Source organism: Corvus brachyrhynchos, unplaced genomic scaffold (assembly GCF_000691975.1).
Source record: "Corvus brachyrhynchos isolate BGI_N302 unplaced genomic scaffold, ASM69197v1 scaffold146, whole genome shotgun sequence".
Taxonomy (NCBI): Eukaryota; Metazoa; Chordata; class Aves; order Passeriformes; family Corvidae; genus Corvus; species Corvus brachyrhynchos.
In genome coordinates this window covers 2268017-2279482 of record NW_008238960.1, presented here as the reverse complement: position 1 = coordinate 2279482, position 11466 = coordinate 2268017, and positions in this window count along the sequence as shown.

Sequence of the window (11466 nt, the reverse complement as noted above, 5' to 3'; positions counted from 1 at the left end):
GACCAAGCACTGGAACAGGCTGCCCAGAGAGGTTTTGGGGTCTCCATTACTGGAGATAATCAAAAGTAGTCTGGACACATTCCTGAGTAATGTGCTCTAGAGGATCCTGCTTGAGCAGGGAGATGGCTCTAGACAACCTCCAGTGGTCCCCTCAAACCTTAACCATTCTGTGATTTGGTGATTCTATGACTGAGACTGAGAACCTAAACTACTCCATCTCTGAAGGTATTTAGTCCACCCTCCCGCTCAAAGCAGGGCTAACTTCCAAGTTATATCTTGTTTGCCATGGGCCCATATAATCAAATTTTAAATATCTTTTAAGATGATGCTTTCACACCTTCCTAGGGCAACCTGTGCAACTGTCTAACACCTATCTGAGTGTAAATTTTTGCTTATGTCCAAATGGATTTCCCTTGCTACAATTCCTTTGAGTTGTTGACTATTCTTTTGATAATGCATTCCAATATGTTACGGATCTCTTCCCCGCCTTGAGAGAAGAAAGCGTGTTCAGTTTGCTTCTCAGGACCTTCACATCATTTTCTGCAAAGCTGTTTTCTAGCCAGCCTGTACCCAGAATGGGGTTGTTGCCTAGAGAGAGTCTGTCTCAGGTGAAGGACTTTCTCCCTTTTGAACTCAAGGAAGTTCACATAGCTTCATTCTTCCTTCTTGTCACAGTCTGTCTTGAAAGCACTCCTGTCCTCCAAGACCACTTTCTTTCATCTGAAACCTTTTATGCAGTTTCTGAAGGTGTGGTCTCTCCTGTTGACCATGTCACAGGTGAAGACATTAAGCAGCATCAGTCCCAGTACTAATGCCTGAAGAGCAGCACTATCACCCAGACACCAATTATACTCTGAATTATTGGTAAATATCTTTTGATCCTGATGTCTGAGGCAGTTTTCCATCCCCTTCCCAGTTCAGCTAGAAGGACACTGTGTCAAAAGTCTAGCTAAATTCAAGATACAAAATTACTGCCTTCCTCTCCCTATCCACAACTGAGTCAGAGAAGACAACCAGGTTGGTCAAGTATGATTTGTCCATATTAATAAATGCTGACTGTTCCTAGTTCTTCCTTGTCTTTCAGGTGCTTGAACACAGCTGTCATGAGATCCTCCTCGACAGTCTTTCCAAGACTAAGACTTTTTGGCCTGCCATTCCCTGGTTTTGCCCTTCTGCCTTAACGGTGGATGTAATATTTGTCTCATGTCTATATAAAGCCACCACCTCTCTGTAACGATGGAGAATAACTTTACAAAGGCATTGGGAGGCTAACTCAGCACTGCTGGATGCATCTCATGCAGCCCTATGGATATGTCTAATTTACAGAGTAGTCCCAAACTTGGTCATCCTCTACTGCAGATTGCAGTTCTTTCTCTTGAACTCTGCCATAAGAGATGTGGGAGGCCTAAAAGCAGATGCACCATCCACCCCCAGGCACAGAGGAACACTCAGGTTTTTCCATGTAACACATCGTTTTAGTGGCTCCACTTTCTTTAGTGGGCCCAGTTTTCCTTAGTCTTCCTTAGATGTACCTAAAGAAGCTCATATAATTTCCAGTTCCAGCTGCAGGTAAGGTAAGGCCATCTAAGCTGCATTGTTGCAGGTGCACATGATGAGTCGGTCATCCTCCTAGGAACCTTGTCCCCACCTCTACCACCCATGCACATCTGTTTGCATCTGAATTCAATCAGGATCAGTGTTTCTGAATTTTTTTTAAAAAAGCATATAACTCATAACCTTAAAAACAGAAACATAAATAAATAAATACCTAAATGAAGATTTTTTTAGAGTAACTTAGGCCTTTTCAGTCTGTCTTCTGTAGCTTCCAGGTGCCAGCTTCAAGTTTGGTCAACATAATTTGGACTGTATCACTCAAAGTAATTGTTTATTTGGACTTTTTAAGATAAGGTTAATCAATGAAAAATGGAATTTAGTTTATTGTCAAGCAGTTCTAAGACATAGACTAGAAAGTTCAGGTGGTAAAACAAGCACAGAACTTAAGCAGAAAGTCTGTCCTTGTATGGGTTATGTCTTCCTGTTTAGAAAGAATTCAAGCCTCTATAAACTTCTAAGGGTTTATAGTATACAAAAGAAAATATCCAATGAGTATCTGAAAAAGAATTAAAGATAAATTCCTAGTATGAATCAAAATACATCTGCGAACAGTTTGTTAGTTAAAGTTCTCCCCTTTTTTCTTTACTATTTTGCTTACAGTTAATTTTTATGTTATCAGTTATGGCTGGGGGCTTCTAAATGTAAAAAATCATGTAAATTTAGGTGCTAGATTACTAATGCTGTGAAACACAGACGTCCTTCAATCAGGCAAAAATTACTCAGATGACATTTGTTATTTTACAAATAACATATGACAGACAGAAAAGGTTAAAATACTGAAGCCTAGTGATTTGGGTTGTCAGAGTGAGCACTCAGACTACAGGACACAGAGTATCTGTTGTCCGTGACGTATTTACGAGTCCCATTATTCACATTTTCAAGCTGTCCTCTGAAAAGGACAATACCTTTAATGTCTCCTCTGAGCATGCACTTCAAAGGACTTGGCTCGCACCATGTGGAAAGTGTAGCTGCACTATTTGGTAGTACTCAATTTACTTATGAGAGCTGATTTCTCATCCAGAAATACCAAAAGTGAGAAGGCAGCCTTTTCCATCACTTACCCCCTGATTCAGAAGGCAAAGTCCAGAAGAAAGATGCACCAAGTTCTCACACATGTAAGGAAGCTGAATTATATTTGCACAGAGAGACATTATTTATGGGTTTTACTTCTTTGAAAAGCAAAACTTGAAAACTTCATATTATTTTAAGCAGATTATATGTAAAATTACAATTTGAAACGAAATCAAAACATTTTGTGAAATTTTCTTAGTAATTTATTATTTGTTTGGATTAGCACTAGAGCAGGATTGGTTTCTCGAGAATGTTTGTAGTGGCATGATGTGACTCAGAGAGCTTCCACTTCATTTTCCTGCAGATTTGGAAATGAGGTGTTGAGAGGAATTCTCTCACCTGCCGTTAAAGTGCGATCCCTTTTGTCTCACCCTTCTGACCTGTCCTTTTCACATTTTGTGTGTCTCTCAATGGTTTCTCACCCTTTTTCATAACTACAAACAATCTCAGGCTTTGTGCCCTTCATCCCCATGTAGTCCCCTTGTCCCAAACAGCCCTTTTTAAATTCCTTCAAGTTATTTCATTGAGTATATACACCATAACTTGCCTGCTCCTTTTATTCATCTAGCAAGCTTCCAGGTCACATCTCTGATTCATCTTTTTTTTTCTCCTTGGCTTCCTACCTTGCACAAATATCATCCTCTCCTTCAAGTGGCTTATCCCAAACTCTGCCCAGTCCATGCCAGTTGTCCCATTGATAAAGAAATTTTATCTAGTTGATTAGATAAAACCCAAAGTCCTTGCTTAGATAGTCCTTCCATCGACTTGCAACCTAAGTCCCAGCTTCACTTTGAAAACTTGCGTGCATCTTCTATGCTGAAAGCTCAAAAATACAAAGTTTGTGGTCAGGTTTAATCATTATAATAAAGAGTACATGGAGGAACATACTGAACACTGCATATTTATTGATCTCGTTGTATTAAGGATGCTCATCCTAAAAAGAATTTATAAATGTGCTAAACTTTTAGCATTCCAAACAGACTCAGCAGATTAGCTAGTTAGGTTCAATAGTCAATATTATTTGAGTCCAGATGTTCAGCTGTGTAATACTTAAAATAAAACATCTCAAAAATGTTTTTAATGTTAAGTTTAACAGAATTTCCAGTCCAACATACAAGTTTACAAGAAATTAATGTATCATGGACAGGTAAGTAGGTTTTATGTGTAGGTTTATTTATTTATTTATTTATTTATTTGGAATATCCTGTGCTTCTGAATCTTTTCAGGTATTTGTGTCAGTCCTGAAGCCTGAATTTTACTAATATTTACTCTTGGTGTTTTCTATAAAAGCAAACCTCATGGCATGAAAATTGCTAGAAGATAGTAGGAAAGCAGGATTTTTTTGTGCTTAACTTCTGCTTATACTTTTGGTGCCCACATCTGCATGATCCTAATTCAGATTATACAGCCAAGTAATCATTTATTATTCCACTACTTCTGCTTTGGACTTTTTTGGTGGTTTTTTTGTTTTGGTTTGTTTTGGTTTTGGGTTTGTTTTGTTTTCATTTTTTTTAATGAGCACCTTCAGCCATTGATGGGCGTATTTTTGCATAAAATCTTGACTCACCTGTCTCGTGTATCTAGTTCTAGTTGGCAAGATCCCTTGGCTTTTTTTGAGCTTCTAAGTACCTTTGCAAATCTGTCTGTCAGACCTCAAACATGTAACATATATAGCATGAAAATGCTATTTTTAGTGCATCAGCTCTCACAGAAATTAATCACAGGCATAAATGCACTGGCTGGAAAAGAATGGATTGTCAAATTGCATTAAATAAACTTTAGAAGTGAATCTAATTATGGTGTTGCTCACCAACGTTGGAGGGAATCAAAATGCTGGTAAGTTGGTTCAACTGAGGCAGAGTTTTGACTCGTTAACTTCTTCCAGAAAGCACTTGTTTTTCTCCTTGGATTATTCCATTTACACAGAGCTACATATCTGAACATGGAACAACCGGTGATACAGTACACTGACAACAGAAGGCTTCCCCAGAGAGGGGAGTGAACTCATTACTCTTCCAGTTATGGTCAGTGTTACAAGGTGAAGGACCTTTCAAGAACCTTCCTTCTCTTTGTTTCTCTCTGGCCCCTTATCTCTAGGTCACAAATATCAAGCAACAACTCCCTTTCCAGAGCCATGATATACAACATTTCTTATTATGTTTAATGAGTACGGGAAATATGATTTATAGCTCCATATATCAACAAATAATATTTATTCACACTATTCCAAATAGCAGTCTCCTGTTAACATATTGATTGACTTTTTAAAACCCAGAACTTTAGTAAATTAAGAATTAGACATCTCAGTAAACTGTATTTCTTAAAAGTTATCAAGTATTATATTCTGTTCTTATGATCTGAATAAAAAGTTATCTTTCAGTCTAAAGGAAAAAAAAAAGAAGATTTTTTCCTCAGCATTTTGTGTCACCTGTCCTTATGATTTTCAATTAAAAAATAACAGTATTCATGTAATTTCTTATAGTGAAACAGATGTGACAAATTAACAAAATCTATGTAACATTAGATAAATAAGATGTAAAAATAAATTGAAAAGTTTTGATATTTAAAATATTGCAGAGTCAATTTCCAAGTTTGAAACTGTTTTGCCCAACTTGATAGAAACAGGATTTCTTGTTTTGTAAATAAAATAAATTTTGGAATATAAAACCCCAGGAACTGGAAAACTTGTGTTACAAATTGATATTTTGTTCATTTTCATAGGAAAGGTTTCCAATGTTTATGCACATATAAGAGAAAGAGAAATTATGTCTGGCACTTGAAAATACTTCCATGCTTTGTCCACCCAGACCAAGAAACAAGAACTGCTTTTGACCGAACAGCAAAGCTTCACATTGACTTCAGTGCTTTGGATTTTATCACTTATACATAGAATAACTTTGTGCATGAATATTGGATAGAATTTTCTTTCCAGTCTCCAAAGATCATAAATGAAACCTTTAGTAAGAGCCAGAGGCTGTGATGGTGAGATAAGGCTGAGGAACCTGGCCTTCACGGGCTTATAGCACTTTAGAGCACCACTGGCTCTTGGCTTCTGCATGAGGTGTAGATGGCACACTGGGCTTGTTGTCCACCTGTATTTGTACATAGAAATAAATCTGTTCTCAAAGGAACACTCCTACAGTTTCTGAGGTGTAGAAAAGTCTGAGTGTTTGAAAAGTGAGCATTTGTGACATGGGAAGTTCTTCCTTCATCAGAATAAAAATAGTTCAAGTTTTGTCAAAATTCCTCTTGAATATTTGGAAATGGGTCCAAAATTTGTGGGGTTTAGAAATTATTAAATGCACTAAGAAACAGATTGAGTTCTGCCGCTAGACTTCTGGAAATCAAACCTGCACCCTTTGGAATAACAAGGGAAATTGCAAGCTCTCAAGAAGTTAATCAGTACTGAACATAAATGAGGTATTTCTGTGCAGTGCTTTTTTCATGCTCTGAGCTGTTTAAATGTAAGCTGCCTTCAGTGTCTGCATGGGAGCTATGCAAACGCCATGAAAAACAGGATATATTTAGTTCAAGCACTACTTGAGCAAATGCTTTCATGTGAGAAATGCCTTAAATTTGGACATAGGGAATTACACAGCTGTAACTACAGTCAAAATTATATTTATTTGTTTGTTTGTTTATAGTTTCCCCAGCCTTTTTAAGATTTCTGCAGTTGTCATTTAGTTACAAGAAGGGAAGATATGCACTACCTCCACAGTAATACTGAACCATTACACATGGCTCTTTCCTTTAGAAGACCTGTGGAATATTTTATGCAACTGTAAACTCCTACTTCATATTTAGAAAAACAAATGTGTCTTTTTTTCCCTAGTGTGAATTTTATGAGTACTATATCATCATGCAAACGTTGTAGCTGTTGTCAGTCTTTAGCTCATCAATACACAGCCATGTCTTCTGCAACAGTATTAACAACTTTTCTTCTCTCTTGCTGCTTGGAAAATAGATCCTTCTCAGAGCACAGCATGTCACACAAAATCATAACAGTAATAGAATATATGCAAAATAAGAGCAAGGATCTTCATGGTAATCATTGTTATAAACACTTTATGTGAGCATTATTTAATTTTTTATCAAATATCTGTTGTTTTATGCTGCTTGTATATAGATGTTTGAGTTAATTTTACAATATTACTAAAACTAGAAATAATCTTGACAATGCAATTCCCAGGTTATATACACCATAGTGTTCATGTATGTGGAATTGTTTCTTCACCAGAGTGCCATAAGTGTGAAAATTCCTTTACAAAATTCACCTAGATGTTTGGGGTGTTTTTGTGAATTAGTTATAACACCAATATTTTAGACTGAGAATAAAGAAAGACATTATTGAGAAGAGGCAAGGGGAATGATTTTTTTTTTCTTCTGAAAATTCTATCCAACAGTACATTTTGTATGAGGCAATTTTTATGTCAAAATTATTCTCAAAAATGTATGTATGTAAAACTGGGACTCTTTTTTTCTTGATTCAACTATCCACATGAGAGTTTCCAACATCACATTTTTGTGGGAATACTCCAGGCAGAAGATTAGGCTAAATAGAGCTTACAAACCCTTCCTCAAGAGTTATAAAACTTTTAACACCATAAACCATTATGTGGGAGTGAGGACTCTGGCAATGAACCCCAATGAATCAGGGATGAACATGGACCATTGAATTTGTTTACACAGAAGGAAGGGGACTGAAAAAGAGAAGGGAGAAGAGAGTTAGTTCTTGTTTCCATTTGTCAGTCCTGAAACACAGGATCTGTTTTCTCATGTGCTGGCCACACACGAAAGGCTAAAAATAACAGTGTACTGCACTAGTATATCCAGGTATCATTTAATCTCTTGTCTCTGGCATAATACAGTAAAAACCACAGGATATGAAAAAACAAAACAAAGAGTGCAAATAGCACCATTAGGTGAAACGCGAGCAGAACTCTGAAATACTCTGATTTTGTGCCATAAAAACTGTTTACAGACTTGAAGCAGTGCTTTTGCCACTTATTTCAGTTGGGTGGGTGTTGTCTTGAGTTTCAGCTTCCTATGGAAGCTAGACTTCAGTCAGGCTCCACATGTCATGCATTTGCCCCTTCCCAATGTCCCGCAGGATGATCTCTCCTCCAGCTTCTGACCCACACCCATCTCTCAGTCAGGAGAACCTCAGGGTCCTTATTTTACCTGAAAACACACCTAAAGCAGAGTGTTTCCTCAAAAGCAAAGCCCGCCTCCTGAGCAGCTAGTGCAGAAGCAGAAGAAAGTAATTTGTTGTCTGTCGATTTGTGTGGGTCTGTCGGTCCCAATTAGTAATGTGTAGTGCATCTATGTTAAACTGGTAAATGTGTTTCCAGAGGCAAGAGGGTCTCCTGGATGATGCGTTTCTTTCCCTGCATTTTTGCTGCCTCCTTATGTGATTATAGCCATCCAACTGTTTAACTTCCAGCTGTGTATCAGTTTGTACATATTCGATATTAAAAAAAACCCCTGAAATCCACAGCATCTGCTTCAGAGAAACTTGAAACTGAAACGCCTTAACTGTGTGTTAATTTGGGAGAGAAGAGAAAGTTACAATATAGCTGGGACATTTGATGAAAACGTTGAGCTCTGTGGTGGTTGCCTTAGATTTAGGCTAAAGACTAAGACCCATGAGTCCTCAAGGAGCATACTACCCAAAGAACTTTTGGATTGTTCTTTCTTCTAGCCCACAAAAGGTTAATTACTGACATGAACTGTTCCTAGCAGAAGACACTGAGTAGAACAGGCTCATTGCATGTAATTTCTGGTGTGTGCTTTCAGACACTAACACCATCCTTTCCACCACAGACAGACCTTTTTTACACTGGAGTTTTCATTGAAACTGGTAAATTCTCACAAAATGTATCAAACTAATGATAATTTTTCAACAGATTTTACTTTATGCAAAGTAGTTTAATCTACCTAAAAAAAAAAAATTACAAAATGGCTTTGAAAACTGCAGAATTTGATCCCATGGGTGCCATCCAGGAGTCAAAATTTACTATATATTCAATGTGTAATCTTGAGTTACAGGAAGAAAACATTTTTCTTTCTCTTCGGTGCTTCTGTGATGCCATGACCTACTGTATAAGTATGGGGGAAAAATGGAAAATAGAAATATGTTTTGTGTGAATATTTTGCATAAAATACACAACAAAACACTTAGTGGAAAGCTTATACTTACATTATTAGTTTTGTGCTGCAGTTCTTCAAAGTGCTTTTTGTAATCAATATTTGAAAATAAAATTATTTTATTTTAAAATATCTACTGTTAGGCTGTTAATATATCCTTACACACCATGGTCATATTTACTGCCTCCTGCCCATAGCATATTTTTTATTTACACTGTACTGAATGTACCTCAGTCTATGAAGACATCATGTCAATTTTCAAAGCCTTTGTTCTGGAAATATGAGTCACATCTGCTACTGCAATATAGTGATTTAAGTCTATTTATGTTCTTTAGCTGAGTAGTACAAATAAAACCCTGTTTCTTATTTACAAAACAAAGCATCCATATTGGCAGATTTCAAAATTCATCTTCCCCTACATTTCTTTAGCATTCCCTAGTCTTTTGTCAAACCATCTTCTTCCTCTAGAAGGTTTATTTGCCATTATTCAGAAGTAAATAACTTGCTCCTTTTATTTAATAATTATACCTAGGAATAGTTTTCATATAGTAACTAAATAATGTATTTTACATTGTTATTCTTGAGTAGTGAATATGTTTAGTTTTGAGCAGAAAAAAAAAATTAACTGTATCAGGTTTTGCCAAAAAGTCCAGAAAGCGAGATGAGAATACAAGGCTCTTTCTCACAAATTCAGAGATTTTGAAAATCTTAGCTGTCTAATTAGATGACATATGTGATAGTGATCCTGTAATAATAACTTACTAATTCACCTTTCCTGTCAAATTGCATCACTGAAAGTTGTTCTGAGATTTCTGCCAGCATGTTGGATGGATTCTTATGTTTTACCTGATGTCTGTTACTGCCGCTTTTAAAATCAGTGTACAGCACAACCCTTTCTCAAAATGGAACTGGTCATAGTATTACTGACATGACAAAAAATATGCTAGTGCCATTTAAATTTTTTGTAGGGTTTTTTTTTGTTTGTTTTTTATATTATTTTTGAAATTTTTAGTATACAGGTAGGGATTATCAATGAACTAACAAACACCTACCTCCAAAATTATATGCATGGTCAGGTTTCACTGAAAGCAAAATGACAAAATGAGCTCAAAAGCTTGCAGCAGCTATTCCATAACTTTATAACAATAAGAATTCATAAGCTGATCCAAATTAAGTTTAAAAAAAAATCTGTCATAGAAGCAAGAACCAGCATTTTTCCTCAAGAGAAAAAAATCCATGTTCAAAGATATTAATTTCTTACTCTCAAAATCATTTTACAAAAAAAAAAAAAAAACCACACACAACAATGCCTTTGATATCTCTTAGAAGAATACTTTTTAATCTCTGAAAAATTATTTTCATCTCCATGAAAACGGGAAAAGAAAAAAATCACGAAAAGAACCTACCTCCGTGTGAGTCACAAAATATTTTTTTTCTTTTGGGGAGAGAGTAATTTGGGAGTAATGCCATCCTCACTGCTTTCCCCAGAATTGCTATTATATTTATTTATTTATTGTGCAGCTAAGAAAACTCGCTGTGGGTATGTTGGATCACCCTCTGTGATGTGGCAGTAGGCATAAAATCAGTGGCTTTCTGTAACTCCCCTGCTTAACATTCAGCAGAGAGGGAGAGGATCTAAATGTAAAACCTGGCTCCGAAACACCACTGTCAACTTCCTGCCCTCCGACAAATGATCCAGAGCTACTCCACATCAGGATGGAAATGTGTTAGGCACTAAAAACCACTGCTTGCATGACATCATTCCATAACAGATTACACTGTAATGTTAGGAATGTAATCATTAGCATTTAAACATGCATAAAATTTAATTAACCTACTTACCAGTTTGCTTAGAACTTTTGAAGGGCTACCTAGAGTCCTCTCTAAGCACTTTATTGCGGAGTTTTGGAAAGCTCACAAAAGAGAGAAGTTCACTGGGATTTTTCTCCCTAAAGCTGATGAGCCATGACAGATGAGCAGATGACCCGAGTTAATTATTATTGAATTCGTTATTACTGCTTTGTTGTCACCCAGCTCAGCCAGGGTAAAATGATGACAGTAGGTATCTCATTAAAACAGCTGTTTCAATTATGTAGCGGCAAATATTTAAAAAGCGGGCCTTCCAAGTTTAAAGCTGTTAGCAAAGTTTGTTTGTGCTGGTTGTGCCAAGATTCTTTGACCGAAAAAGGAGGGGAGAAATATAGTGTTCGTCTTAATTGGTTGGGGTAGGAGAGGGATGCTAAGCAGCAGAACATAAAAGGTTGAATATGAGCTACAAACAAACTTCCCGAGTTTGTGGGTGAATTTGTTTTTTCTCATCTTTGGTTAAATTCAGTTTTGTTTACTGTACATCAATTACATTTAGACAGTATGACAAAAGAGGAGTGTTTGTATTGATTTCTTTCCAGCTGGAGGAAGTGATATGACTGTAAGGTTTGTTTTGGGTATTTTTTTGTTGTTTTGGTTTTAACTGCTTCTTGTTTACTAGTTGACATTCATATTTATTCATTTTAAGCAGTAGGAGGTTATTCCCTCCTTCATAGACAAAAACAAGTCCTGTGTCAGGTGCTGTTTCATAGCCTCTCAATAGATACTTTGGTCTCAAATAGGAAATAAAATTTGATTTGATTTCAC